This window comes from Gossypium arboreum, chromosome 2 (genome assembly GCF_025698485.1).
Source record: "Gossypium arboreum isolate Shixiya-1 chromosome 2, ASM2569848v2, whole genome shotgun sequence".
NCBI classification, from domain to species: domain Eukaryota; kingdom Viridiplantae; phylum Streptophyta; class Magnoliopsida; order Malvales; family Malvaceae; genus Gossypium; species Gossypium arboreum.
The window spans coordinates 51419934-51429856 of NC_069071.1; the positions used below are offsets into that span (position 1 = coordinate 51419934).

Sequence of the window (9923 nt, forward strand, 5' to 3'; positions counted from 1 at the left end):
ACAGTTTCTTGCCTCAGTTCTGGTTCAGGCTCAACGACTCCTTCGTCATCTTGAATATTAATTGTGTTGAGTTGTTCCCTTGGGCTAGGTTCGATATTACTTGGCAAACTACCTCGTGGTCGTTCGGAGATTAGTTTGGAAAGCTGGCCTATCTGAGTTTCAAGCCATTGGATCGACGCTTGTTGATTTTAAGTCTGTCTCTTGTTCAAAAGCAGGTTTCGTTAATCGATATAAACTTTAAGAGCATCTTTTCAAGGTTTGGCTTCTTTTCCTGTTGGTAGGGTGGTTGCTGAAAACCCGGAGGATGTTGTGGTCTTTGATTTCCTTTGCCTCCCCACAAAAAATTAGGATGGTTCCTCCAACCTGTATTATAAGTGTTACTATATGGATTGTTTTGAGGTCGATGATTATTACCCATGTAGTTTAGTTGCTCGTTATCCATGTTATGGCCATAAGGTTGGTATTTCGAATGGTTTGTTCCATCGCTACTTGCTTCGCACTGCATTACTGGGTGAACTTGTGAAGAACTAAGAGAACCATCAATCTTTTTAGTCAAGAGTTCTACCTGATTTGAAAGCATGGTAATTGAATCGATGTTATAAACACTAGCTGTTTTCGTTGGCTTTGTCCTCATGACTTTCCACTGATATTTATTCAATGACATCTCCTCAATAAACTCATAGGCATATTCAGGTGTTTTATTTTTGATGGTTCTGCCAGCAGCTACGTCAACCATTTACCGAGTCGAAGGATTCAGACCATTGTGGAATGTTTGAACTTGGAGCCAAAGCGGTAACCCATGGTGAGGGCACCTTCTTAGTAAGTCCTTGTATCTCTCCCATGCAACGTAGAGGGGTTTTTAAATCCATCTGCACAAAAGAAGAGATGTCATTATGTAATTTAGCCGTTTTAGCCGGCGAAAAATATTTTAGTAAGAATTTTTCGGTCATTTGTTCCCAAGTAGTAATTGACCCTCATGGTAATGAGTTCAACCACTGTTTAGCTTTGTTCCTTAATGAAAAAGGGAATAATCGAAGACGAATGGCATCATCAGAAGACGAATGGCATCATCAGAAATGCCATTGATTTTAAATGTATCGCAAAATTCCAAAAAGTTTGCTAAGTGAGCGTTGGGATCTTCATCCTGTAAACCATCAAACTGAACAAATTGCTGTATCATCTGAATAGTGTTAGGTTTTAATTCAAAAGGATTTGCAGCTACAGTAGGTCTAACTATGCCAGATTCAATTCCTGTTAAAGAAGGTTTAGCATAATCATACATAGTGCGTGGAGCAGGATTTTGATTAACCGCAATTGCAGGAGATAGCTGATTGCCTTGGTTTTCAGCCATCTCTTTGATTGGGGGTTGAGTTTCGTATTCTTGCTCGTTCTCTTTTGTTGGGGGTTGAGTATCGTCTTCTTACTCGTTCTTTGTGTATCTTAAGCTTCGACTTATTTCTCTTTGGTTTCTATGAACTATGCGATCGATTTCTTCGTCAAAAAGTAGTGGCCCTGACGAGTTTCTTCTAGTCATAAACTATAAAAACCTGCCAAGAGACGGAAAAAAATAAATAAGTAATAATAATATAAAATTAAATTGCAAGAAAACTAAATGGCTAAAGTAATAAAAATTGAGCGTTCCTAATATTTCAGTTCCCCGGCAATGGCGCCAAAAACTTGATCGCGTGGTTTCATGATAGGTTTTACATATTTATAATTAGTCGTTCTTGAACTAACTATTATCGTAATGTAGGCAAGTGTACCTATCGAACAGTAGTATAGTTTTAGCAAGACCAGATTGTCGAACCCAAAGGAACTAAAAGTATTAGTAATGACTGTCTTATTATTATCTAGCCTAAGAATAAAGAGGTTTTGTTTTAATTAACTAATTATCTAAACTAAGAACACACAGAGAAAATAATTGGGGAATTGCTTTTGGGAAAAATTGATTGACTTAAGACAACACCTAAGGAAAAATCTACCTAGACTTTACTTGTTATTCTGGCTCCTAATCGGACGATTTATTCATTCAACTTGTTCCATAGAGATCCCTAAGTTATGTTATCATCCCTATTCAAGACTAATAACGTATAATCCCTAGATTGAATAACTGAGACTTTTCTCTAATTAACACTCTAGGGTTGCATTAACTTGATCTATGGATCCCCTTATTAGGTTTCATCCTAATCCGGCAAAATCTTGTCACCCTATGTCTAGGCGCGCAATCAACTCCGCTTAATTATGACAAATGTACTCTTAGACAGGGTCTATTCCTCATCTGAATAAGAGCATGTCTTGAATCAGTATCCTGGGATATTAAAACAAGAATTAAAAACACATAATTAAGAACAAGTTAAATATTTATTATACGATTTAGAAAATAATAACAAGATTCGTATTAGGTTTCATTCCCCTTAGGTATTTAGGGGTTTTAGTTCATAACTAAATAAGAAAACATTTCAGAAGAATAAAGAATACAAAACATAAAGAAAACCCAAAACTCCTGAAGGGAAATTGAGGAGAGATCTTCAGTCTTGATGGTGAATCCGGCTTCTGAGATGGATCAATCGGCTTTCTTGGAGTAATTCCTTACCCCCTATTCTCCGTCTCCTTCTTCTTCTTCCTTTAGGGTGTATTTATAGGCTTTGGAATGCCTAAAAGCCCTCAAAATTGGCCTTTTCCGAATTGGGCTCAACTTGGGCTCGGTAGGGACACGCTCGTGGCACACGCCCATGTTTGATTACTTCAGGCCGTGTTCGTGCCTACCAAATTGACACGGCCATGTGGTCTACCCGTGTGAGGAGGTCCAGGCCATGTTGATTTTGTATTTTGGCTCATTTTCTCCGTTTTAGGCCCGTTTCTCGTTCCTTTCGCTCTCCTATTCTCTCCTAAGTATAAAACATGAAATTAAAGCATTAGGAGCATCAAATTCACCAATTCTAATGAGAAATCATCCATAAAATGCATTAAAAATGGGGCAAAAATATGTATAATTTACGATTTATCAGCCGTGTCAAAATTGGAGGGTATACTGACTGTAATTCGTCGGGTACCCTAGGAGACACACGGCCCTGTAACATGACCGTGTGTCACACACGACTGAGACACAGACCCATGTCTCTACTCGTGTGGACAAAAATAGACCATTTGAATAGCCAACTTACCACCCCAATTGGGTCAAACCTACAAGCACCAAACCGAGCATATATACACAACAACTTCGACCAATTTCCATACCAAACCATACATCATTCATGCCAAATCTCATACCAAAACTTGCCAAACTTACCATTTCTCTTAGCCATTCATGAACACATCAAATAGATCATCTTGCATCACATTTCATACACTAAAATCAATACATAAACACAACCATATCAAGCCATATCACCTAGCCAAATATAAGCATTACAAAACCTATCCAAAGTACTTCTAGCCTATACATGCCATACTTTACTATATACAATTTCAAAAGGTACCAAAATGAGATTCGATGGTGTGGTGACGATCCTCGACGATCTCCAAGCTCACAACAGCTTCGATATCTATAAAACAATGCAAACACACACAAAGTAAGCTTTCAAAAGCTTGGTAAGCTCGTACTAAATATCATCTATAGCTTATAAAATATAAAACATCAACACATAAATATTTATTAGTTTTCAATTCATCTATCAATTCTATGCCAACACAATTCATATGTTTATACCAATCCAGGAACTTCATATACATAATATCATCTACTACATAGGTGTCGTACATACTTGAACCTTCCCATATTTATTCATTTTCATTCTCACCTCTTGTCCAGATATTTTAAGACTTTCTGAAGATTATTCATGCTTTAAGCATCCGCACACTTAGTGCTTTAAGGTTTACTCGAAGCTAGAACGATTTCTGCAGACATAGTGCCATCTCAATTAACCAAAGCTATCTCGATACCGTAGACTTAGTGCCTCATACATCCGAAGCTATACCATTTTGGCACACTTAGTGATATTTATAGCTGAAGCTATTTTGAATCGCACACTTAGTGCCAAATGCAGTTGATTTATCATTGTATTCAAACCATAATCAATTATGTACACAATTTATGTATAATCAAAGCAACAAAAATATACTTGTAACATCATGTATCACGTACGAACTTACCTTGTATTTAGAATTTCCAACTCGGATTGTCTACTCTATAACCTTCAACTTCCCTCGGTCTAAATTCGAATTCCTCTTTTCTTGATCTATGTGTAATCAAAATTTACCCTTTTATTCACCAAATAAATCAAATCAATCCATAAACATTCATTTAGGGCATTTTATAATTTAGCCCTCACATTTTTACATTTTGACACTTTAGTCCCTAATTCAAAAAATCACAAAATACACACAATCTGTATATACTCATGCTTGGGCGAATTCTCCTAATAGTCATACTAATCCACACATTTCATTTATTTCACATTTTAGTCCTTCAATTTACAAATTTCACAATTTAGTACATTTTACTCAAAATCATCAAAAATTCAAAGACAATATATATCAACCCAACATATATCTTTTATTTTCCAACAACTAACATCACAAAGTTCATAATTTCATCAATGGCACATTTCAAAATCATCAACAAAATCAGAAATTGAGACATGGGATTGATAATATTCGAAGCAACGATTACGAAAACGTAGAAATTATCAAAAATCGAACAAAACGCATACCTTAATCAAAGATTACAAGTGCCAAACCCTAAGCAAACTTTCTCTTTTCTTTTGTTGTATTTTCGGCCAAGGATGAACATAAAATGATCCATTTTCATGACTTTGTTTTATTATTATTAAATTTCCAATTTACCCTTTGTTATAAAGCTATTAAAACATGAATATCAGGGTCATAAATGACCACTCATGCTTTCAATGGTCTAATAACTTAATAAGGACCTTAAACTTAAAAAGCCATGTCAATTCGACACTTTTAACAAATAGCAAGCAACTTTTACCTTTACACGATTAAGCCTTTTTATCAAATTAAGCACACAATTGATCAAATTTTCTTATGAAACTTTCACAGATGCTAATTCACATAACATAAGCATGAAAAAGAATATTTAAATATTATTCTAACTCAGATTTGTGGTCCCAAAACCACTATTCTGACTAAGGTCTAAACCAGACTGTTACAATTCTCCTCCATTAGGGATTTTCGTCCCCTAAAATCTTACCGTTGAACAAATTTGGATATTGCTATCTCATAGCATCTTCAGACTCCCACATGGCCTTTTTAATACTGTTCCGATGCCACATCAGTTTCACTAATAGAATTATCTTATTTTGCAGTTCTTTAACCTCGTGAGGTAAGATACAGATTGGTTCTTCTTCGTATGTCGTATCAGACTGAATTTCAATATTAGACGGAGGAATCATATGCAAAGGATCAGATCTGTATCGTCGAAGCATCAATACGTGAAACACATCATGAATCTTTCCTAACTCTGGTGGCAACAACAATCTATATGCTACTGGCCCAATACACTCTGTAATCTCATACGGCCCGATGAACCTCGGACTCAATTTGTCTTTTCTACCAAACTGAAGCACTTTCTTCCATGGAGATACTTTCAAAAACACTTTGTCGCCAACCTCAAACTCAAGTCTGCATAAGATTTCTGATGATCGAAAGCTATTTTCAAACTATCTCTAATCACTTTCACTTTCTCTGCAGTTTCTTTTATCAAATCAACCACGTGTATCTTATTTTCACAGAGCTCAGTCCAATATAAAGGTGTACGGCATTTACGACCATATAAAGCCTCGTATGGTGCCAATTTAATACTCGATTGAAAACTATTATTACAGAAAAGCCTTTTACAAACCTTCTATAATAACCGGTAAGTCCCAGAAAACTGCAAACTTCAAAGACATTCCTGGGAGGTTTCCACTCCAAAATAGATAAAATTTTGCTCGAATCAACACGGATACCAGACGTTGATACTATATGACATAGAAGACCAACCTCTTGTAACCAGAATCCATATTTACTAGACTTCACATACAATTACATATGATGCTCCTTTCACCTTCTATAATACGTCATTCGGAATGATGTTTTCAGAATGTTTGAGTCTTTCACTCGCAACTGATAATAGCTTGATCTTAAATCTATCTTCAAAAACATAGCAGCTCCTTTCAACTAATCAAACAAATCATCAATTCGAGGTAAAGGATACTTATTCTTGATAGTCACTTTGTTCAACTGACGATAATCTATACACATTCTCATCGTACCGTCTTTCTTTTTCATAAATAGAACCGGAGAACCCCAAAGTGAGAAACTTGGCCTATCAAATCCTCTATCAGTTAACTCTTGAAACTGAGACTTTAATTCTTTTAATTTAGTCAGAGCCATTCTATATGGAGCTATCGAAATCGGAGTAGTTCCCAGTACTAACTCAATACCAAATTCAACTTCTCGGATTATAGGTGATCTAGGAAGTTGTTTAGGAAACACATCAGGGAACTCACATACAATAGGTACTAATTCAACTTTCTTTTCTGACACTTTCGAATCAATCACATAAGCAAATTAGGCTTCACAACCCTTTCTCACAATACTCAAAGCTTTCATCAAAGATATCAAAGCAGGCAATCCATTCAAATCACTAGATTCAATTCTGACTATTTCATCATTCTTGCATCTCATATCAATAGTTTTCCATTTGTAGTTCATAACAACATCATGCAAAGTTAACCAATCCATACCCGGAATTATATCAAACTCATCAAAAGGTAATAACATTAGATCAGCCGAAAAACAAGTGTTTCAAAACATTAACGGGCAATTATTGTAGACCTTATCAAGCAAAACACATCTGACCAGGGGGTTCGAAACTCTAATTACAAATTCAGTAGACTCTACAGGCAAAGCTTATTGTTCACTAAGTTCATGCATATATACGAATGTGTTGATCCAGGATCTATCAAAGCAATCACAGAAGTATCATAAAGAGTGAATGTACCCGTAATCACACCTGGCGACAAAGCTTCCTCACGAGCTCGGATAGCATAGGCTCTGGCAGGTTCACGAGCCTCAGATCTAATAGTTGTATCTTTTCTTCCTCTCTGACTGCCATTCACATTTCCCATATTTCTGGGAGGTCTACCACGAGAAGCGTTGCCATTTGGCCTCAGATTCTAAACATTATCTTTTTCAGCTAAATCTAGGCAATCTTTTATTAAGTGATCTCATGAACCTCAACTGTCACAAGCTCGATTATTACTTTTTCCCCAGCATTCTCCAAAATGTCGCCTTGCACATAGATTACACTCAGGCTTTTCATTCTTTGCATTACCAACACTTGCAATAGACGTAGCTGGAGCTTCGAAATTCGAATACGATCTAGCACGATCTCTATTCAATTGTCGTACATTAGCATTTGAACGACTATTATCGTCTCAAAATTTTTTTGATGCAGATTGAAATGATTTGCCTGATGATCTCTTTCGCATTTCTGTAACTTCAGAATCAACTTTTCTTATCTCTTTCCCAAGATCTTCAGCTTTACATGCTCGTTCAACAAGTACAACAAATTCTTTAATCTCAAGAATCTTGACTAGCAAACGGATATATTCGTTCAAACCATCCTCAAATATTATGCACATTATTGCCTCAATAGATACACATTCACGAGCATACTGACTCAATCTTACAAATTCTTGCTCATATTTTGTAACAGATATACAACCTTGTTTAAGCTCCAAAACTCTTTACGTTTCTGGTCGATAAATCTCTGACTGATGTATTTCTTCCGGAATTCAACTTGGAAGAAATATCAGGTAACTCGCTCACTAGGAACCAAAGATACTAAAGTCTTCCACCAATGGTACGCCGTATCTCTCAAAAGTGAAACGACACATTTTATGCATTCATCGGGATTTAATGACACTTCATCAAATATTCGTATTGTGTTCTCTAACCAGAACTCGGCCCTTTCAGCATCATCATATGTTGTAGCTCGAAACTCTTCGGCCCCGTACTTTCTAAACTTATCTATCGGAGGCTTACCTAACTGAACCGGATTCACTGGTGGCATAACAGGAGCTTGCCGAGGATTGACCAGGGGTGGAGGTTGTTGTATAGCTGGATTGGTTCTAATATATTGGCTAAACCAATCGTTCATCATTTGATAGAAAGCATGTCTACCCTCACTATCACGACTACTTGTAGCCGGTCTAGAATCAGATTCTGACAGCCCTAAAGTGACCCTAGTCGAAAAGCGGTTTCGGGACCGCTAAACCGAGTCACCAAATTATTTGAATATGATATCTATTGTCTAAAATATGTGATTATGAATGTGTGAAGGTTTTAAGCTTCGATTTAGTAAATTGCATGTGAAATTAGTCGATAGGACTTATGTGTGACACTTTTGAAATGTGATAGGTAAATCTATAAGGATCTATTAGTGCATGTAATCAAAGGGTTGGACTTGCATGTCAATTTCCCCCTTTTTAATTGCTAGTGGCCGGCCATGACAAAGGATGATGGGCAAAACATGTCATAAAACATGTTGTGACAATGGTGTATGTTAGGAAAAATAAAATAAGGAGTATGGGTAATAAAGAAATGGAAGAAAAAAAAAGAATGGTGTGAGTGTTCCCCCATTACCGTGAGTCGAGGGAAAGAAGAAGAAAAAAAAAGTGTCCATCATTTTTCACTTCTTTTGGCTGAAAATTCTAAGGAAGAAAGAAAACAAGTTGTGTCCTTTGGTTCATCCTTGGCCGAATAGAGGAAAGAAAGGAAGGGGAGGAGCTTGAAACAATCGGCTATGGTGATTTGCTAGACTAAGGTATGTCTGATGTTGTCCATGAGATGCATGCATGTTTTAGTTGGTAGCTTGAGTTCTACCTAGCCCACGGTCTAAATCTTGCTAGGTGATGGAAATGACACTCGGCCATGGATGCATCATTCTTGCTTGGTGTTGATGTCATTTACATGCTAAAAATGAAGCTTTGTAATGATGCATGTGAAGGTGGATTGATGACTCTTAAATCTTCTTTTTAGCAATTTTTTTTTGAGTGAGACATTAAGTTCTTTGTTTAACCATGACCAAAACCGAAATGGTATGGTGTTGTGATGCATTCGGCCATGGTAAGAAGTAGAAGAGAAATATGTTGTTGTTCACGTTATTGGATGAGAAATGGTAGTAAGGTGAAGTGCAAATGCTAGTGTTTGATTTACTAGTGTATATGTGTGTATTAGCCAAGTTTTGAACTTGAAACAAAATGGTGTTTAGTCAATACAAGTGACCATACTTGTAGAATGTATTAAGTGTTGCAATCGGCCCCAACATAGACATGTATGTTCGGCCACATGAATGAGTATATGAGGTGATGTGTATGTTCGGCCATAGGTAGCCTATTGATGGCTTTAGCTTGACTTAGAAAATTCGGCTAAGCGGAATATTAGCAAATATGTTGAATTCGATTCGTGATTTCGTACATATGGGACTTTAATGTCTAATGTATATATGGGCTAATACCTTGAGCTTCTCTTTTGATGTTCGAATGAATTGTATTAAATTGCTTGATGTGATTAAAAATGCGTATGATCATTGTGTATTTGAGCTAAAAGGTGGCCATATGACCTATCAAACTCCTTGTCATATTCGGCCATAAGCTAGCAAAATGAGACTTTAATAAGTTAAATTTGTTTGAATTAGCTCAAGAGCTTAGAGGACCACAGTTGGATAAGGGAAAGGAAAAAGTGATCGAATAGCCGTTGAAGCCGTTCGACAACATCCGAGGTAAGTTTTTGAGTAATGGAATTTGGATTATGATTTGATTAGATCATGTTTTAAGCAAAATCAAAATTATGCTCTTTGTGTGTGGCTATTGAGCGAAATTGCAAGTGTGAAAAGTGCCTTGTGTTTGAGTTTT

The 9923-nt window shown here is 36.5% G+C and overlaps 1 non-coding gene across 1 annotated transcript; it reads left to right on the forward strand.

The window, feature by feature from the left end:
* Nucleotides 1–794: 794 nt before the first annotated feature.
* Nucleotides 795–901, forward strand: LOC128290019 (small nucleolar RNA R71). Its single transcript, XR_008279660.1, has one exon. It is a non-coding gene; the product is annotated as a small nucleolar RNA R71 (small nucleolar RNA).
* Nucleotides 902–9923: the final 9022 nt, after the last annotated feature.